General features: G+C 44.2%; 1 protein-coding gene across 5 annotated transcripts in view; it reads right to left on the bottom strand.

The window, feature by feature from the left end:
• The window catches only part of prkn (parkin RBR E3 ubiquitin protein ligase), a 702,314-nt gene that overhangs the window by 349,670 nt on the left and 330,184 nt on the right, over nucleotides 1-22,460 (bottom strand). The gene's annotated exons all lie outside the window — the stretch shown is intronic.

The raw sequence follows: 22,460 nt of genomic DNA, 5'->3' as shown, positions 1-22,460 counted from the left end.
ATTTTTAGGAACTATAGTCCAGCCAGTTATGGCTGTACCCAAGAGCAGGGACCTCCTAGTGAACCCAATTACAGGGAATAATCATCCACTACACGAACGTATTAACTTGTTGGTCTGCAGATTCTGAGGAGGCCATTTCAAGGCATAGGACTGTCCGAACAAATACAACACAGTTCGGATAACAGATGTCTTGGAGTTTCCTATCAACTCTGTACTATAACTATAAACAAAGTTATAGTGCAATCTATAGTGCCAGAGGCGCACTCTTCTCCTATCTGATGCTGGAAGCAGGGCACGGGTCGATAGGAACGCACCCCTTTACAACAAAATTCATGAAGGGAATTTACAATTTAATACCTCTAAGACTAAGGTACATGGACACATGGGATGTGAGCATGGTACTAACCCTACTTTGACAGTGGGGACCGCCTATAACTAACCCTGAAGGTGGTATGCTGACAAAGAGTCCAGACACTGCAGAAGCTACGGTTGGACCACATCACCACCAATATGAACAACATAACATTCGTAATCAGGAATCTGATAAAACATAGCAGGCCAGGAATGCCAGGGATGGAGATCCAGTTCTTGGCATATCCAGAGGACCTACGGTTGTGTGTGTGGTAACATATTAACACCACTATCTGAGAGTTACGGAGAACCACAGAGGTTCAGAACAGACCAGAAGGTGTTAACACAAACCATCTCGAGATGGTCAAAGGGGGTAATGGCGGTAACAGAGTGAACATTCATATGGCTAAATCTCACTCCAACAGGGCTGCATCTACGTCGGCAGCAAGAGCAATGGACGTGCCTCTTGACGACATCCTAGTGGCTGCAGGATGGACGAATGAAATAACGGTCCACCGGTTTGATAACAAACCTATTACCAGACTGGGGGTGTTTGCACGTACCCCTTTTAAGTTCTGTCCCTTAGTTTACCCCCAAGGTTGGGAGGGGGAACAAGTTTTTAAAAACTTTTCTATCATTTTAAGCATCAGTGTCTTTACTTAACTACGTAATGTCTGAATGCTTTAATGATTACACGCATCCATGGTCAATCCATTCAGTGTGTGACGCCTGGATTCGTAACTGGCGTAAAATCACAGAGCTTTGAAATCTTCACGTAGTCACTCACGTGACTCCGAAGTAAAATAGTAAGATTAAACAAGAACTTACCAGTTTGAGGTTTGACCTTGATTTTATGAGGAGTTACGATGAGCGAATACGTGCCCACCGCTCCCACCCTCATGCCATCAAGGTCACATGGAAGTTCTAGTTTCTTCAAACTTACTATTCTCAGGTCTTCTTTTTAACTGTGATTTAACACCGCTGCTTTGAAGATTGACGCGCAGGCAGACGGACGGCCCTTCTTCACGTAATCGCTCATCGTAACTCCTCATAAAATCAAAATCAAACTTCAAACTGGTAAGTTCTCGTTTAATCTTACTATTCTGTTCCATTCTGTTTGTAGTTTGTTTGTTTGGTTTTTGCACAAAGTCCGCGAGCATTGCCACTTTTCATTTCACTGCACATCTCGTATGTGTATGTGACGAATAAACTTGACTTGACTTGACTTGAGATATGTTGCTCGGAGTGGGCAAGTTGGGCCGCAGGGCTTGATTCCATTCTATATGACTATGAGTACTAAATTCAACATTTCATCTTACAATCTGTTCTCTTGCACTTGACATCAAGTTTCAGATCATGAGCAGGTATTAGCAATCCTTCCCATTCACACCTTTTTTTATTTCTATATTTGTTGGAAAGATCATCCTCTTTTCCAACAAGCACCCTCATTCCTTTTCGCCATTTCGTTTCTCCTGTTTTCCAGCTGATCAGAGAATTTCCCTTCCAGTCTTTCTTCCCCTCCCCTCCCTCCCAGCCTCTACAATTACTTAAAACCTGCGACACTTCAACTGTTTCCAGCTGGAGGAAGGGTCATTGATTTGAAATTTATTTATTTTTCTCTCCACGGATACTACCTGACCTGCTGAGTGTTCGCGACAACTACATTTTAATTTCACAACTCCAACACTCACAGTATTTGGACTTTTCATCAATTAAAAAGGACCTCCTACTGCTGCTTATGTTGTAAGTCACAACTGTGAAAACTAAAAGCGACAATCTTCTGAATGAAGAACATGACAGGTGTTGGGGGTGGGAGGTGTTCGGGGAAGATGGTGGTGGGTGGTGGGATCCGTTTTAAATCAATAGTGACAGGCAGCATAATGAGAAGAGCTAAATAAAGTGTTTATAAAACTGCTGCAAGTCATTAAAATATTGTGGAAGAAGTGCCACAGAAAATAGAAATCAATCTCCTCAACCTTAATGAGAATCACTCTCTGACATTTTAATTGATTCTGTAAAAGTTTTGACTTGCCTCTCCCCTAACCAGCCTTGATTCCATGAGCCTGGGAACTGATGCACTTGGAACTACAGCGCTGAACCACACACAATATAGGGTTCTGCCCTTAATCACTCATTCTGATTCGAGGATTAAAAACAAAGAGGGCAAAGAGGAAAATTAGCCATAGTACCTGGTGATAATCTGCATCCATTGAGAATAAACTAGCAGGTCCTATGGTTATACAGGTCATTAACACTCAATGGCACATTCAAGGAAAGGTCAGCTGTATCTCTCTCTCTCCATAGATGCAGCCTAATCCACCGAGTATCTCCAGTATCTTTTGGTTTTATTGCAGTTCACAGCATTTTCAAGGTTTCAAGGTGAGTTTATTGTTGCATGTACCAATTAAGGTACAGTGAAATTCTGATTGCCATACAGTCATACCAATAAAAAGCAACAAGACACAAAAAATAATGTTTTAACATGAACATCCACCACAGCGACTTCCTCACATTCACTGTGATGAAAGGCAAAGAAAAGTTCAATCTTCTTTCCTTCTTTGTTCTCCCGCGGTCGGGGCACTCGAACCTTCCGTTGTCGGGGTGATCTTGGCTCCTGCAACCGGCGATCAAGCTCCAGCATCGGGTGGATCTCGCCTCCCTGCGCCGGGCGATTAGACTCCCGAGTCGAGGCTGGTCGAACCTCCTACGGCTTGGAGCTTCCCGACATCAATCTTTACCCCAGACTGCGAGCTCCTGAATGTTGAAATCCTCAGGCTGCGGTTGGAGTGTTGATCCCAGGAAAGGGATCGTAGGCACCGATGGTAAGTCCATTTGCAGGATATGCAGGCAATGGAGGAATATGGGTCATGCATTTTTCCAGAGGTTGCAGGATTTGCATGGAATGGAGTGATATGGATCATGTGCAGGCAGAGGAGATCAGTGAGCTTGTCATTATGTTCGACACAAACATTGTCTGTTACTGTGCTGTTTGTGTATTAACTCTCACCTCTGGAACTATTGACAATCAGCCTGCGGCCACTTTAACTAGGGGCATTTCTTGCTCAGCTGAAACACGTGTTCCGTTCTGGTAGTGAACCCCTTTTCATATCTAAACTGGATTCCAACAGCAGGCACAGAACTCTGACAGGCTAGTTAGGGACTAAACGGGTGGAAACGTGCAATGCGTTCCCAATCACAATATATCTTTTTTGTCAATTTTGAATTATTTCTATGGGACAGAACATTAGAAATTGGAGTAAGTCATTCAACCCTTTGTGCCTGCTATCATTCAATAAGTTCATAGCTGTTCCTTTATTTAAGCTCCATTTTCCTGCACTGCCTATATCCCTTGTGTCCCTTTATAAGTGGAAGATATTGATCTCGGCCTGGAATATAATTCATCACCAAGACACCATAATGTCACTGGGTGGAGAATTCCAAAGTCAGTCCTGTCTCTGTGAAGAAATGTCCTCTCATCTCTGTTCTCAGTGGATTATTATTATTTTGAGACTGCGATCCCTGGCTCCAGACATCCCATCCAGAAGAAGCATCATCCTTGCATCTACCCTGCCAAATCCTGTCAGACCTTTTCATCGTTCAACAAAATCACCTCTCATTCTTCAAGCCTCAAGCGGGTTTGGGGTCAATCTCTCCTCCATGGATGAAAGCCCCATTCTAGGTATCAATCTGATGAAGCTTTGTCACAATTTCTCTGACACGTGTGTGCTTTTTTAAAGCAAGGAAACTAGATCTGTAACGATATGATCTCACCAGTAAGACGTCTTTTCCCTTAGACTCAAATCCTCTTCAATAAAACCGTCATACTTTTTGCTTTCCTAATTGCTTTGTGTATCTGAATATTAAATTTCAATGACTATCAAGAGATCAGTGGGCAAAATTAGAGCACATGGTATTGGGGGTAGGGTATTGACATGGATAGAAAATTGGTTGGCAGATAGGAAGCAAAGAGTAGAGATTAATGGGTCCTTTCAGAATGGCAGGCAGTGACTAGTGGAGTGCTGGGACCGCAGCTAAAGTATTAACAATATACATTAATGATTTAGATGAAGGAATTAAAAGTAACATTAGCAAATTTGCAGATGACACAAAGCTGGGTGGAAGTGTGAACTGTGAAAAGGATGCAAGGTGATAGGCTGTGGGCCGAGGTGGTTTTTTGTTTCATTTCATGACCCAAATCACGTATCTATCCGTATTTTAACATATTGTGTAAAAATATATAAATCATACCTGAAACTCGTCAGGAACAAAACCTGCACATATTTTTTAAATATGAGAAAAACCTCAAATTTTCCGAGTAGTAATTGTCCAATCAAAGCATGTTTGACATTGAGTCGGATGCCAATTGACCAATCACGTGCTTTGTTTCAGGCTAGCTAGGCAGAGAGCTCTCTGGGATCATGGCGGATAGGAAGGTTAGTGCAAGAGGCTTTAACTGTCAAAACAATAATACAAATAACTTCACATTATTATCTACACCATAATAAACCATGACAGTATGATTGATGATTACTGTGAACTTGCAGCAAGTTGTCATCTAGTTTTTGCAAGAGAGTGAACTGCAGATTACTGTGCATGCAAACGTTTGAAAGAGTTCAATGAGGAAGACTCAGGATAAGAATACTTTGAATACCCAACTGTATTAAAGTAACAATGTTCTCCAAAAACAAGACCAGTCCAAGACATGATTATTATTGTGAGATTGTAGTGTCTTCTTTCTACATCGCGTATAAACAAATAAAAATGCAATGTTTCTGTTTTTAAACTAGCCATTCACATACCCAGCTATGAAACATAAACCATAAGATTGGGAAAATAAATGATTATATACTGTCTATTTTTGCTGTTTAGTGTGTCCAAGTTTGAATTGATATAAATCCGGGAGCAAGGAATACAACACATCGCATCGATTACCGTAGGGATGAGAAAGGTCCACCTGTTCATTTCAGTTAAAGCGAGTGCGATGGGTGGATCGATTTTAATCAACAGGTTCCCCGCAATTCAGTGAGGAATGATCTTGCTGTACAGAGAACGGGTATGCCTCACCGTGACCCCAAAATGTACCATGGGTCGATCTTCATTCTCCGAGATGGGTTGGGAGACAGCCCGAGGTCAGGCGGTGATTGAGGCCGCTAAGACTTAATGAACAGTGTACTTACTCATCCAGATCAAGCACAGCGTTCCGGGACACTGGTTCGTGCAAAGTACCTAAACCAAAGTTACTTTCCTCTGGTAGATATACGTTGTTGGAGTAGCTCAGCAGGACAGGCAGCACCTCTGGAGAAATGGAATAGGTGATGTTTGGGGTCGAGTCCCTTCTTCAGACTGAGAGACACAGATATCTTTAGTTTCTCTCTCCCCTCACTCTCAAACTGAAGAAGGGTCTGGACCCGAAACGTCGCCTATCCATTTTCTCCAGAGATGCTGCTTGACCCGCTGAGTTACTCCAGCAAGTGTGTCTACCAGAGGAAAGTAATTGGCAGTCAGTGGGGAATGCACAGGATCTGTGCATCAGGCGGGTTCAGGAGCCGGTAAAACCCGGGTCAGCACGGCCTGGGCTGCACAAAGTGGCAAACTTGGCTGGGCCGCCAGATAGGGCCGCCAGGAGTAAAGTTGAGGGGAGGGCATGAGCATTGAGAAGGAGGGGGTCGGAGATCATGGCAGCAACTCACTCACTCACCGGTGCTGTGATGCTCCAGGCGCGAAGCCACCGCATTGTGGCTGGGGAGGGAAGTAACTCGGGTGGCTGCGAGCGGCTGTCAGGACCGGACAGCGGAACCAACCGTCACTTCAACGCCTCCTGCCGGCCGGCCCACCAGCCATGGTGTCCTTCGGCACAGGCGCAACCGGTGGAGGTTGTGGTTGGCGGGTAGCGACTGGTCGGAAGGCTGGCTGCTCCGTCCCGAGCTCCCTCTCTCTTTCTCTCTCTCTCTTTCTCCCTCTCTCTCCCTCTCCTCGTTATATGATCTCCCTGAGCAGGAAGTAAATTGCCCGTAGCACGGAATCCAGCTCCCCATAGAGTAATATTAAGCTACCTATTATTGAGCACTAATATATTTCTAATAAATTTTCTAATTATCTTAATTAATTAGTGTGCAACTTTTGGCACTGACGAGTTACGAATTCTTTCTTAATGATATTTTATCTAAATCTGTGCCAAATTTCAGGTAGATACCAGACATGGGTCAGGAAAGTTAAATTCTAGACGCTTTTTCGATGCTTGGCCCACAGCCTATGACTTGGGCAGGTTGGGTGAGTGGGCAGATGCATGGCAGATGCAGTATAATGTGGATAAATGTGTGGTTATCCACTTTGATAGCAAGAACGGGAAGACAAATTATTATCTGAATGGTGTCAGGTTGGGAAAAGGGGAAATACAACGAGACCTGGATGTCCTAGTACATCAGTCACTGAGAGTATGCATGCAAGTACAACAGGCAGTGAAGAATGCTAATGGCATGTTGGCCTTGAGTATAGCAAAGAGGTCCTTCTGCTGTTGGACAGACCACACCTGGTGTATTGTGTGCAGTTTTGGTCTCCTAATTTGAGGAAGAACATTCTTGCCATTGAGGGAGTGCAGCGCAGGATCACAAGGTTAATTTCTGGGATGGCGGGACTGTCATATGATGAAAGAATGGAGCGACTGGGCTTGGATTCACTGGAATTTAGAAGGATGAGACGGGATCTTATAGAAACATATAAAATTATTTAAATTATTAAGGGATTGGACACGCTCGATGCAGGAAACATGTTCCCGATGTTGAGGGAGCCCAGAACCAGGGGCCACAGTTTAAGAATAAGTGGGAAGGCCATTTAGAACAGAGAAGTGGAAAAACCTTTTCACACAGAGAGTTAGGAATTTGTAGAATTCTTTGCCTCGGAAGGCAGTGGAGGCCGATACACTGGATGTATTCAAATGAGTTAGATGGAGCTCTTAGGGCTAGCGGAATCAAGGGGTATGGGGAAAAGGCAGGAACGGGGTACTGATTGTGGATGATCAGCCATTATGACATTGAATGGTGGTGCTGGTTCGAAGGGCCGAATGGCCAACACCTGCACCTATTGTCTATGTATCCATGTATCTATTTAAGAGCTTTCAATCTTTTCACCATTTAAAAAAATACTCTATTTTTTCTACCAATATGGATGATCTCATTTTTCCACATTATATCACACATCCTTGCCCAATCACTTAGTCTGTTTAAACATAGAAGGACATAAAGTGCGGGAGCAACCCAGCAAGCCAGGCAGCATCCGCAGAGAACGCGACATGTGACATCATGGGCCGAGACCCTTCCTCAGCCCCTGACGAGTCTGCTTATGTCCTTTTGAAACCTCGCTGCATCCTCTTCACACCCACATTGCTATGCAGTTTTGTGCTGAGAGCAAATGTAGATTTGACACTTGATCCCTTTTTCCAAATCTTTGATAATGATTGTAAAACAACAAGGGTCCCAGCACATTCCCTGCAGCATTCCATCATCAGTCGCAACTGGCCAACACAAAATGACCAACTTATTTTTGAGAGATCTTCTGACACCTCATTAGTTAGCTCACGATCATCACCACGCCAACATCTCAGCCTTACTTTAATATGTTAAAGAAGAAAGGAAATGTTTCTTCAAGCCACAACAACATGGGGCGGCACAGTAGCACAGCCATAGAGGGTCTGCCTTATATCCTCAGGTTCGATCCTGACTATGTGTACTGTCTGTACGGAGTTTGTACGTTCTCCACGTGACCTGCTTGGATTTTCTCAGGGATCTCTGGTGTCCTTCCACACTCCAAATTAACGTACAGGCTTGTAGGTTAATTGGCTTGGTAAAATTGTAAATTGTCTCTAGTGTGTGTAGGATTGAGTAAGTGCGCAAGAATCGGCGTGGACTCGGTGGGCCGAAGGGGCTGTTTCGGCGCTGTATCTCTAAACTAAACAAAACTATATGAATTTACCATCATACTCACTGCCCGTGGTCGGGTATTGCTCTGTGATCAAACATCACCACAATTTGTTCTCCCTTATGGGCCTGTCCCACTTAGGGGACCTTTTAGGCGACTGCAGGAGACTATGCAGTTACCACATGGCCACCACATGTTCGCGGGTAGCTGCCGGGGAGTCACCTTCATGGTCTGAGGAGTTCCCGCATTCTGGAAACTAGTTGCGGCCTCATTATGGTTGTCGTGAATTTTTCAACAAATTGAATAATTAGCAGCGACTAGAATGAAGCCGCCATGGAGAGTACTGAGAATTCTCGAGCCGTAGGTGAGTCGCCAGGAGGTCCTAATAGTTGCCATGAGGTCGAAGGTTGTAGCTGGTGCTGACCAGTGAATTTTATTGGCTCATTGGGAAAAAAAAGTTAAGCAGTAGTTTTCAGAACCAAGGATGTCCGCCGAGCTTCAAAGCCGTGTTTCTCTGGCTTCTTAAAAGTTGTCTCCACTCCTTCTCCCACATCTCCAACACCCACACCCCCCCCCCCCTCCCTTCCGTCCTTCTTTTAAAGGACTTACCGTACACTGTGCTTAAACCATCTTAATTACAGTGCCAACCTTCCTGTTCATCATGTTGTGTGTCTGTATCACCTTGGCTTTGCACCGTGTAATATTTTACATAGATACATAGAAAATAGGTGCAGGAGGAGGCCATTCGGCCCTTCGAGCCAGCACCGCCATTCATTGTGATCATGGCTGATCGTCCCCTATCAATAACCCGTGCCTGCCTTCTCCCCATATCCCTTGACTCCACTCGCCCCTAGAGCTCTATCTAACTCTCTCTTAAATCCATCCAGTGACTTGGCCTCCACTGCCCTCTGTGGCAGGGAATTCCATAAATTCACAACTCCCTGGGTGAAAAAAGTTTTTATTCACCTCAGTCTTAAATGGCCTCCCCTTTATTCTAAGACTGGGACCCCTGGTTCTGGACCCACCCAACATTGGGAACATTTTTCCTGCATCTAGCTTGTCCAGTCCTTTTATAATTTTAATATGTTTCTTTAAGATAGCCCCTCATCCTTCTAAACTCCAGTGAATACAAACCTAGTCTTTTCAATCTTTCTTCATATGACAGTCCCGCCATCCCAGGGACCAATCTCGCTGCACTGCCTCAATCACAAGGATGTCCTTCCACAAATTAGTAGACCAAAATGTACACAATACTCCAGATGTGGTCTCACCAGAGCCCTATACAACTGCAGAAGAACCTCTTTACTCCTATACTGAAATCCTCGTGTTATGAAGGCCAACATTCCATTAGCTTTCTTCACTGCCTGCTGTACCTGTAAGCCAACTTTCAGTGACCGGTGTACAAGGATGCCCAGGTCTCGCTCACCTCCCCTTTACCTAACCTAACCCCATTGAGATAATAATCTGCCCCCTCGTTTTTGCCGCCAAAGTGGATAACCTCACATTTATCTATATTATATTGCATCTGCCACGCATCTGCCCACTCACTCAACCTGTCCAGGTCACCCTGCAACCTCCTAACATCCTCTTCACAGTTCACACTGCCATCCAGCTTTTTGTCATCCGCAAGCGGGAGGAGTGCTGTCTAAAAAATTCACATGGGCTGGTGAAGGACTGGTGAATTCACACGGGCTGGTGAATAGACAGGGCAAGCGGAGGGAAGGCTGTCTAAAAAATTCACACGGCTGGTGAAGGAAGCGATGTGTTTGTGTGTGTGTTCCACTCTGACAGTCGCCGTTCCAGATGCCGGTTTTTCATGCGACTGCTGGCAACTTGACAGTCGCCGGCAGTCCGCTGAAAAATTGCCTAAGTGGGACAGGCCCATTACTGCCAGCACTATCGACAAGCGGCTGAGCAGAAAGTGAAATGCACAAACTGTTCAGCTTTTTTTTTTTTAAATTCAGGCTTCCTGCCATGCATAATAAAGTATTACAAAACATTATTCTAATAATATGCGAGAGCAAGTATTAAATGGGATCCACAGGATTTCTAAGTCATTTTTAATTCAGTAAAATATCCCAATATCAGACACAATTTGAAACCATGCCTCTTAAGATGATATTAGGGTAAGTGACTAAAATCTTGCAAAGACCAACGTCCAATAGACTTGTGGCCTTTGTGTGTATTCCACATTTCAGTAAGATCTCAGATGATCACAAGTATAGGTTTAGGTTTATTATTATCACGTATCAAAGTACTTCGGAAAGCTTTTGTTTCTATCCATGGATAATTCTATCCATGAATTCAATCAAGCCAAACACAAGTACACGAGATGGAGCAAAAAGAACAATACCAGACTATAGAATATAATTTCTTAGCATTATCGTGTAACAGTTTCAGAGGAAAAACTCCAATGTCTGCAATGAGGTAGGTTGGAAAGTTGGGTCTGCACCCCAAGTTCATTTTCCTAGCCACGTGCCCATATTTTTCAATACCCTTCCTTAAATAACCTATCCTTATCTCAGCTGCAACATCTTTCCCAACCAAGTCTCAGATTCATCAGCTTACAATACAATACAATAAATAATACAATTCAGTTAAGCTTCATTGCTTAACTGAATGAGTGAAGGGAATTCAGAGCTTTTCAGTGGAGTCAGATAAATTCACAGAATATAGAATTAGTGGTGTAAACATATTTCTATAATTTAAAACTCTACTGGAGGAAAACCTAAAGAAAATAATACCTGCATCTAATGAGGTACAAAAATATAGCACTGTCAACTGGAGTTACCAGCTTTGTGCTGAGCCATCTTCTCCTGCTGGAATTTTCATAAGTTACTCCGTCAAGAGAAAGGCAGATAACATGACAGATGAATTGAGTTTAATGATTTGCTGTCTTCCTGGTCTACAGCTGCCATCCTCTGATAAGTGCAGCATAATTATTTTCCATTCAACACAACAATTCAAACCATTCATGGTACTGTATATATTGCACATTCATGATTATGATTGTTGACTGTGTTTAGGACTGCATCTATTGTTCTGACAACCTTCTTACATTTGCTCTAATACAGGACATCTTATTGCATTATTCCACAGGGGCCAAAAATCATCAGCGGAGAAAAAATAGAAAAAAGAAAGTATCATCCCGCTTATTCATCTTGCTAAACTGTTCAGAAATATCTTCCTGACATTTTTCTATCCAGATATCAAGCCCATATTCCTATACTACAGCTAATTCATAATCTGTCTGTACTCTTCCAATGCTCGTAATTGATCACCTTTCATTGATCAGTGAGGAATCCTATTCATAAATGATAAATGTTAACTGTAAGTGAGCAAGTCGCAAAATCGGCCTCCTTTGAAAGATTAGATGGAATAACAGATTTAACAAAGTGGTTTTGAAATGGTTCAGTTCCATCACAGTAAGTACACTGGAGCAGAGCCCGTGTCCACCCGAGCCCAAAATCACTGACCCCAAACTTCAGGAAAAGGAGCATTTGTGCAGGCACAGACAGACGCTGGCAGGTTTGAATGCATTTTACTGCAAACATTGAAATCAGGCAGGCTGGTACTTTTCTTTGAAGGTAGACACAAAATGCTGGAGTAACTCAGCGGGACAGGCAACTTCTCTGGAGAGAAGGAATGGGTGATGTTTTGGGTCGAGACCCTTCTTCAGACTCTTACCCATTCCTTCTCTCCAGAGATGCTACCTGTCCCGCTGAGTTACTCCAGCATTTTGTGTCTACCTTCGATTTAAACCAGCATCTGCAGTTCTTCCTTACACATTTGGTACTTTTCCTTTCTGGAACAGTAAAGAGAGACTACTTTATAGCCATATCAAGATTGATTCCAGCTGTTCGAAAATTGCATGAATGTGATATCAGCTTGTGCAGTGCCAATCAAAGTGCAAATGAAAATATGAATCACCTGATATCGAGACTAACTCAAATGAAAAAGACAGCTGGAGTCACAAGGGGCAAAGAGAGGGTAGGTCGAATTGTAAAATTTAATAGAAGGATTGCACAGCATAGATTTTGAGAATCTAGCCTTCTTTCATCTTAACGGTGGCCCACATAGAGTATACTCAACAAGGTCGTAATGTTGCCATTCATCTTTTAGGTTTTTTTCAGTTTAGAGATACAGAGCGTAAACAGGCCCTTCAGCCCACCGTGAGTCCGCAGCGACCAGCAATCCATTCACATTAACACTATCCTACACACATTAGGGACAATTTACACTTATACCAAGTCAATTTATGGACAAACGTGTACGTCTTTGGAGTGTGGGGGGAAATCGAAGATCTCGGAGAAAACCCTCACCGTCATGGGAAGAACGTACAAACTTCGTACAGACAGCTCTTGGATCGATCCCAGGTCTTCGGCGCTACATGTGCTGTAAGGCAGCAACTCTTCCGCTGCGCGACCGTGCCGCCCTCTGTTACTCTTCAACTTGCCAGTGCAAGAAAACTCCTAACCTTCTCTCACTCCTCTATGCTTATGGCACTGTTCAGGCCACAGACTGGATAATAAAGCCCTCTAAAATATCTACAATAGGAAAGCAAAAAACTGCAGATACCTTGAATCTGAAACAGAAACAGAAACAGAAGGTGCTGCCACTTTGAACAGGTCAGGCAGCCTCTGTGGGGAAAGAAATGGACGTGTTCTTTCATCAGAGTGGAGATGATAGAGATATGTTTTAACATGCAGAAGAAAGGAAGGGGAATAAGAACAAGAGGTGAGGTCTGTGATCCATGGATGGCAGGAAGAAATAAAAGACAAAACATCAGGATAAAAACTGGATTTTCCAGAGCTTCCACATCCTCCCTGTAATGGGGTGACTAGAAACGCATGCAATACTTCAAATGCAGCCGAACCAAAACTGCATTATGACTTCCTGACTCTTACCTGTCCCACATTGGAGACCTAAACAGCAACCTCTGGTGACCTTGCCCATCACCCAAAAAAAATCAAGGTCGAGGTGACCTGCAACTTCCTACCACCTCCCATGCATATGTTGAAAACCTTCCTCGACAATGAAGAAAACAGGCTTCGATTAGACCTGAGGCTAAAAAACTATCGATTTTTAAAACGGCAACCTATTTTTAGTCGAGGCCGGATTTAAACATGATGAAAAAATAGCAGCAACCTAGATGAAGCCTTGACCACGCGGAAACCACTTTCGACCATTAGGGAGAGTGACCAAAAACTCCGGTGACCTCATGGAAACCTTGAGTGGCGGGCAAGGTCACCAGAGTTGCTGTTTAGGTCTCCTAAGTGGGACAGGGGCTTTAATTCCCTGATCAATGAAGGCAAGCATACCATATGCCTTTATTACCACTACAGGTGCACAACCTTTTATCCGGTGTTCCGGAAACCGAAAAACTCCGAAAACCGGCCATTTTTCCCAGATGTCGTCTGCACACCAAAGCTCGCGTTTTGCGCCAAACTTGATCGGGGGACCCACGGTCAACCAGGTCTGTACAAGAAAGGGCTGCTGCCTCCTCCGGAGAGAAGAGGAGAACTTCTTAAACATCTGTAGGCATATCTTGAAGAGATAACGCAGTTTGAGGGCTTTTATGTGAAGGGGGGGTGAAGGGGGAACATGCAGATGCTTAGAATCGAACCTGGTCGGAGAGGCGGGGAGCGGTCAAACCTTAGCGGGTCGCCGTTCAGTAAGCTCCGCAGCGCTGTGGAGCGAAGGAAATAGGGCGGCGCCGTTTCGCTCCGAAACCCTTCTTCAGACTGATCGGGGGGCGGGGGTGGGCTCCAAATCAGGGAAACGGCCTCCGGAGAGAAGCTCCGAGAATGTTTCAAGGTAGGCGGCGTCTTGAAGAGACAACGCAGTAGGGAGTATACAAGTGTTTCCGAGGGAACGTGCAGATGCTCCGGAGCTGTGAAGGTTACACAAAAAAGCTGGAGAAACTCGCGGGATTTGGAGCAGCGCAGCCATGGAGCGAGTTGCCGGGGTCGGAGGCAACCAGTTTCCCGGGCCGAAACCCTTCTTCAGAGCTGATCGGGGTTGGGGGTCGCCGACCAGGTGGGGACAAGAAAAGTTTCCCCCTTCACCCCTACTCCACCACCACCACATAAAATCCCTCCAAACTAACTGACTAACATTTATGCAATGATTCTCCAGGTCTCCGGGGAGGAGGCAGCTGCTCCAGACTTCTCCTAAGTGGGACAGTGGCTTTGCTAAAAATCTTCCATTCGGAAATCCAAAAATGTCCGAAATCCGACAAGTGTCTGGTCTCAAGGCTTACGGATAAAAGGTTGTATTACCACTATCTACTTATAAAATTGCTTTCAGGAAGTTATGGACATGAACTCCAAGATCCTATGCATATTATATTTATCTAAAAGGCAATCCAGTTGGACCTTTGTAATTTATGATGAACCAACATTAAAAAGCGTTTTTCAAAAAAACATTTTTGATATAACTCCCTGATATGTGTCAGAAATATTTTCATGTATATTACTATTAAGCAGATTGTATTAATTTAGGTTTAGGTTTAGGCTTATTATTGTCACGTGTGCCAAGGTACAGTGAAAAGCTTTGTTTTTGCATGCGGTCCAAACTGATCAGACATACCACACATAAATACCATCAAATTCAAGTACAATAGACACAACAAAATGGAAGATACAGAATGCAGAGCATTGTAGCGCATCAGTCCAGAGTCAAGTCATCTGATGGGGCAGAGGAAGCTGTTGGAGGAGGAGATTGGAGGCCCAGTGGGTTAAGTGTATGGGTCATGGACAGCTGAGAGAAGGGAAATTAACTTGTAAATTGCTCGTTTCTAAGCTTCCCCCCAGTCTAGTTTCAGTAAAAAACACTGAATCAAGCACTTGTAACAACTAATCTTTATTTTAACAAAAGTGCGATTACTGTTCAACTACTGTACCTATCCTACCGTGGGTTCAATCCTCGTATCTGCCTGATCAAGCCCTCTAGGTCTCGCTCAAACAGAGACACTCCAGAAAGTCACGCAGTCCTAAGCGCTCTCCCAGAAGATCGACCCTGGATCTCGTGGCAGCGGACGTTTATATGTCCCGGGACCTCGAGAGGCTGAACCACATGGGTGTGGTCTCTTAATAATCCAATTACAGATATCGATTAACCCCATACATAACAGACATTTCCCTAACCTAATAATACAGCAGCTTATACATTGTATAAGAAAAAAGGCTGTTGAAGGAAGCAAACAAGAACAAACATTAAAACATGTGCCCTGAGATTCAAACAAATTCTCCAAGGCTCAACAGCTCAACCAATCATCGATTAACAGGATGACCGTCTTGCAACATTATTTATACTATTTACAATGCTTTTGCAGCGACCCAATAGAAATGATGCATTTAAGGTTAGTTTGCAAAACTGCTATACATGTTATCAATTTAAGAGAAACAGGGAGAGCACATGGACCCCTTACCATCCTGCATATCAATCTGAGCCTAGACTGGCTGGCGCCAATCAAAGCCTGTAAAGTTCAGCTGACAAGGGTTAAGCAATTCTGACAAGTGCAGGGATCCTCCATTTTATGGTGTCTTTAATTTAGCCAATATTAACAAACTGGGTAACCAAAGGCAGTGGGATTTTGGAAAGAAGGTGGGTGGCGGGATCAGGAATAAGCGTTTTGATCCAAAATATTGTCTGTCTATTCCCTCTGCTGCCCGATTCATTGAGTTCCTCCAGCACTGTTTCATTTACTCAAAATTCCAGCATCTGCAATTTCTCGTGCTTCGATGATAATATTTCTTTGTTTTGAAAATACTCTTTATTTCGAAAGGCAAAAGCAGTAGCCCACATTAGAAGCTCAAATACTTTAACATATTGCTAGATAGTTTAATGATCTGAACAGCAGGGAGGCACTCCTATTCATAAGCAGAGGCATATCCTGCAATGATTCTGTACAGTTTAATTAAAATATGTGTTGTCTCAAACAGACTTCATCAGAGATACCAACCATATTCAGGAAGATGCAGCTGTAGCCAGAGGAACAAATAAAGACAGCGCTCGCAGGAGACTAAAGCTTCTGGGTAATCATGTTTCAATATTTACAGCTAAACTACAATGACTGTATAGACATCATTGGTGTTTCAGCAACTTAACATGACAAACTCAGGAGAAAACCAGAAGAGAAGTGGTTAATTTGTTCAAAGCATTCAACATTTATCAAAGGTTTTTTGGCAACTTTGTCAGCAGAGATGTAAGAGAATGTTGCTGCTGTAATAACTATTGACAAAAATTTAAAATGAAGAGTACTATTAGCTTGAAGCATTGTCTAGAAAGGGATAATGTGCCTTTCATCAGTCATTTATTTGTGTCCACCGTGGGATGTTAGTGTTGGGAATGAAATGTGTTTCCTCATTTTGCACTAAATACTGGTTTTGTTGAAAAGTGCTATATAAATAAAGATCATTATTATTATTATTATTAATTGTGGTTATTTACTTTAATAATGTAAAAATGGCCAACATTGATTTTAGGCCTTATATCTGCCTCTTTTGATGTTTATTTCCAATGACCAATAATCACCCACTGCCAACCCTTTAGAAGTGTGTAACTGCTTGGTATGAGAAACAGTGGAGGAGAGAATGTCTTTACTCTGATTAGACGGTGCTGGAAAAGCAAACATGACAGCATTTAGAACCATTTTAGGGGTGAAGAGCGTCATAAGAGAAACCTAAATCCTGTAAATGCACTAGAATGTTTTGCTATGTAAAACATTGCTTTGAGGTGTGATTGCTGCACAGCAGGTTTTACTTCTGGTAAAAAAAGGCACAATGTGCTGGAGTAACTCAGCGGATCAGGCTGCCTGACCCGCCGAGTTACTCCAGCACTTTGTGTCTTTTTTGTAAACCAGTATCTGCAGTTCTACTTCTGGTATGTTGAGTGTCTAATAGCAGGGACAATGCTCGACCAAAAGTCTATGTGTACAGACTTGAAAAAAAATGGCATACCAGCAGTTGGATTCTATTGATAAAATGCTAATGATAAGCACATATTAAGAAAAGCAAGCTGCATGCATTCATTAGACATAACTTCAGTTGGTCAATGAGAGGTCTCTTTTCTAGTACATGGGCTAGTAAAATACTGTGCGATAAACAATTGCTGGAGGAACTTAGCAGGTCACTAAGGCGTAGGGTGGAGGTAAGGAATTGTCCATGGTTCAATTCCAGACCTGGCTGAGAATGCAGAGAGGAAACAGTACAAAGAGGTGAGAGGGAAGAATGCAGCAAGGGCTGGCAGATAATCAGTGGAACAAGGTGAGAAGAGAGATGTTGGGTATATGGTGCCCAGTGGAGGAGGAGGAGGAGGGCTGGAGTTGGAAGATAGTAGCTAGTGGGCGATAGGTAGACTCTTACGGAGAAAGAAACAATATGGAGGCAGATGGAGCTAGGTAGGAGGAGGGGGTCATGGGGAGTGAAACTCACCTGAAATTGGAAATAAAAATCCTGGTTCACTGAATGAAATATAGTGTGATTGAGAATATTATTCTTTAGGGTTAGGAGGGAGAGATAGATCAGCCATGATTGATGGGCCGAATGGTCTAATTCTGCTCCTATCACTTATTATAAAACAAATGCGACCTAAGATCATTATCCAGTGCAACATAAATACCTTCCAAAGTACGTCAGGGAAGTGTAATTACAAATGGGCAGTTGACAACTCAGAAATTCCACATCTTGTTCGATGAGTATGTTCATTTCATAACCGGACCAATGTTATAATATTTTCAACTCTCACTCAAACGCCTCACTATTGAAAGTTTAAAATGATGCTAGGAGAAAGAAATATACCGACAAGTAATTTAATGTATTTTTCAATCAGGTAAATTGACCATGATGGAGTCATGATTTACCCCTTAGTAGATTTATGTTAAGTTTGTTAATCGATTCAATAATAGATGATCAGTGTGACTTAATATAATACAGAACCAGTATCTTATAACCAGAACCTTATGAACGAGAGGTTGGGCTTGCAAAAATAAAGTTATCAGCAAGTCATGCCAAAAGAAAATGCATAAAATGGTGCAAGCAGAAGCACAAATTGGGTAAATAAGGGAAGGTAGAAAGACAAAATGACAATAAAATGAATTGCAAAACTGGGAATATGAAAAGAGATGTGCTGGGAAGATTGTCAGAGATTTCACCACCTTTGTGGTGGAAACAAAATACATGCTGATTCTGTTGTTAAAATTGCCTGGCTGAAATGTTAAAGAAATATGATCCTTTACTAACGATGGGTGCAATTAAATTAATAACCTTGAAGATGAGCTTGTTTTGTAAGTTCTCTTTGCTTCATCAGAGCCGCAACCAATGAATAAGCACTGGCGAAATGTCTCATTGCCAGAACTCACCAACAAGCACCAAGACGTGGCTTGGCTGGTGGTGAGAGGAGCCGCCCGAGTCAGATTCTTCCTGCACCGTCGGAACCTCACTACCAGCTCATACTGCCCTCGGGACAGCTGCTATGGCGAGGAGATGGTTGCCTACCTCTTCGCAGAGTGTGGATTTGCAAAGAGAGTCTGGAGAGGTTTGCAAGGATCCCTGACAATTTACTCCATCACAGAGGACTGCGATTTACACACTGTTCCCAGGGACGCATTCAGAGACGGACATGCTGCTGCTGAAGGTTATCAACTCGGTGAAAGACTCTCTTTGGTCTACCCGAGCTTTGTTGAACTCCCAGCAGAGCAAAATGTCAGTCATGGAATGTTGCCGACTGGCCTGCTGCAACTGCTCTGAAGCTCTGAAGCTCTTTCTTCTTGCGAATGGCGTGCACAGCCTAAAGTTGTAGGACAACTTGTTCTATTTGATCTTATTGAAAACGGCAGGTTGACACAGGGCGGACCACGTGAAGGGTGCAATCTCCCACTGTGCACTGAAGCTTGGTGCAGCCAACGCCAAGGCTCTGTGAGGGAGGGCGATAGTCTAAGGTCTTCCGCTGCTGGACTTGGGGGCAGGGTGTGGTGGAGACGCCCCTCAAATAAGGGAAGGGATTTCACGCCAGTGGGCCACATGAGTTGCAAGGGTGTGGGGTAAACCTGTGCTTGGTTAAAATGCATTGAATGTATGTATAGTCTCCAAGAATATCAGATTAAGTTTTTTTACACGATACATGTATTGTGTATATTTATTACTTGAATACAGTCTGTTTGGAAATATAAAAATAAGCACAATACAGTGGTTCCTTGGTTCTGTTGCAGTAGACATCTACACAAAATTAAAACTCTAATCTTGTTATTTTCTGGTTTGGCGGTCTTTCTATTTACACAAAAATGGTTCGCGCTACGATTTTTTGCCAGTTCACTCACCGTTCTCCTGTGCTGCGATTGCACCAAGTTTCGTTCCGATGGGTTGAATGTTGTAAAAGTTATAAAGGTTTAAAAATCTTAAAAACCTCTCATGCGCAGATCGATCTCTTCTCCTGCCAGTCGGCGCCGCGCAGATTAGTCTCTTCCCCTGTCACTCCCCGAGACGGTCCGCCCCTTCCTGCGCGATCGCGTCTTTACTGGATCTGAGGAGTTTTCCGACCTGACTTTTGGAGGGACCCAAAGGAGCCCAGTCCCAACAGCTCTGACCCAGCCCAGCCCCAAGCAGCGGCCCCGCCCCAAACAGCAGCCCCGCCCCAAGCAGCGGCCCCGCCCCAAGCAGCTGCCCCGCCCCGCCCCAAGCAGCTGCCGCGCCCCGCCCCAAGCAGCTGCCCCGCCCCAAACAGCAGCCCCGCCCCAAGCAGCAGCCCCGCCCCAAGCAGCCCCCGCCCCAAGCAGCTGCCCCGCCCCAAGCAGCTGCCCCGCCCCAAGCAGCGGCCCCGCCCCAAGCAGCGCCCCGCCCCAAGCAGCTGCCCCGCCCCGCCCCAAGCAGCGCCCCGCCCCAAGCAGCTGCCCCGCCCCAAGCAGCGGCCCCGCCCCAAGCAGCTGCCCCGCCCCAAGCAGCTGCCCCGCCCCAAGCAGCCCCAAGCCCCCCCGCCCCAAGCAGCTGCCCCGCCCCAAGCAGCGGCCCCGCCCCAAGCAGCTGCCCCGCCCCAAGCAGCTGCCCCGCCCCAAGCAGCTGCCCCGCCCCAAGCAGCTGCCCCGCCCCAAGCAGCAGCCCAACGTCGGAGACCCGACCCAGCCCGGAGTCGGAGACCCAGCCCAGCCTGGAGTCGGAGATGTCACCGATGTCGCCAAACGGAAAGCGGAGACTCTGATCCTGGCGGAGGAGAATGACCAGCAACCAGCGCACCGCCAATTAGAGCCACTACCCCTCAGGTCCCCCTCGCTGGCTCCTCCGCCCTCCCCCATGGCTCTTCTCCCGTCTTTTCGAGCTCGCTCCCCCCGCCCACACACCCCCCCCCCCACATGCCCCCCCCACCCCCCCCCCCTCCCCCCACCCCCCCTCCCCCCCTCACAACCCCCACTCCCACTCCTGCACAACCCTCCCCCACAACCCCCCCTCCCACAACCCCTCTCCCGCCCCCACAACCCCGCCCCCCCCCCCGCCCCTCGCCCCCAAACCCCCCCTAACAAAGACTAATAAAGACTAAATTCAGCCTGCTTTTGAAATAAATCCATCTTAACTTGCTGCAGGGAGGCAGAGAATACAGATTCCACCAGAATCAATGTCACTGTTTCAGCTGCTCTCAAACACTGCAGCCAGAAGAGATTGATGCAACATGTCTTGTTTGGGCTGTACATTTCTTCTTCCAATATCTCTGACCCAATCTGTATTACCACCTGTGAAATTCAATCAGTCAGTTCAATAGACCATTTTCCTTTCTCTTTCCTGGCAAGGGTAAAAACGATGGCCTAAAATGATTGTCACCATATGAAAAATGTGCAGATTTACTTCTGAATGGAATTTTGTTGCATCTCCTTTCAGGTTTTGAGGGGAAATGTAATTCCATCAAGAATCACTAAATTCTTAACTGCAAATTTAAATGAATTATTGGTATTGCTGCATAAATGTTTAATTCAATAACAAAGTGTCTGACCAACACCAGTGCCATTAGAGGAGTTAAAAATAGAGGCATTCTGTAATGAAAGGTGCTGGGCACAGTGCATTTTGTGAATATTTTTTTTATGGCACTTATAGACTCAGCAATGGAGAACACAATTGATGTCTGTAGGGTGGCTTGGAATTTAACAACATCATAGTGAAAGCAGCAAGCCAGGTAGTCTGTACTGTTCATGAGGAGGACATTTGGAAGTACATGGATAGTTCTATGCTGAAAACCATTGCAGGCTGCACCGTTGGGTGGGCTTTGAGCATTTTGTGGGAAGTATTTCAAATTTCAATTTTCCTACTACAAATGCTTCTCTATTGCTGAAAACCAAACAAGGAGGCAAACAAAGATGAATTCTAAAGTAGCAGCCACAACCAAACGTGTAAAGATTTTGGAACATGTAACTAACCAAATGCTATCAGTTCTCAATTTAAACAGTAAAACAAATTCATTGAAAACAAGCACTAAAGAAGAAAAATGTAACCTAAGGATCATATCCTATTGGATTTCCATTTGCATGCAAGCTGAATCAGACATTAATTGATGTCAACATTGAAGAGCTGTTGGAGATAAATCTTAAGTATTTCCATCTTTTTAGGTGCAAATGTCACATGTCTGCATTTTATTTTAATCACTGTCTGTTTGTATGAAAATCAATTCAATTGATAGCACAATGCATGAAGATCAGCCTAGAGAAATTGACAACAATGAGATATATCAGAAGCATTTAGACCACTTGGGATGGGGTAGGGAAGTGGAGCAGCAGTTTGTTTGCTTCAGATGCAAAGCAAAACCCATAATTCTGTAATCCGTGTAAGAATGTTACCAGAATATTTTTTCTAGATTCCAGAAGAAATAAACAAAGAAACTAATAACATGCCCTGAATTAGAACTATCTTATGAAATACTGTGTCACAAGCTGATGCATCTCAGCAATGGGGAAATTTAGATTCTGCTGAAAATCTGCCTAATACAATCAGGGGAAAACTTCACGCATTTTTTAAAATGAAATAGCACTTGGCTGCATAGCTTATTGCCTAATTCCAGTATAAATTTATGAACATTGAATAATTAAGCAGAGAAGGAGGCCAATTGCCCCATCACATTTGCATTGCCAGTTTGAGAGATATCTCAAATTATTTCCACTCATATGCTTCCTCCATGAAACCCTGCAAACGTTTCTTTTTCAAATATATGTCTAAAAT

Source organism: Leucoraja erinacea, chromosome 8 (genome assembly GCF_028641065.1).
Source record: "Leucoraja erinacea ecotype New England chromosome 8, Leri_hhj_1, whole genome shotgun sequence".
NCBI lineage: Eukaryota > Metazoa > Chordata > Chondrichthyes > Rajiformes > Rajidae > Leucoraja > Leucoraja erinaceus.
Note: the sequence above shows the minus strand (reverse complement) of the source record. Positions and strands in the feature narration are given on the sequence as shown.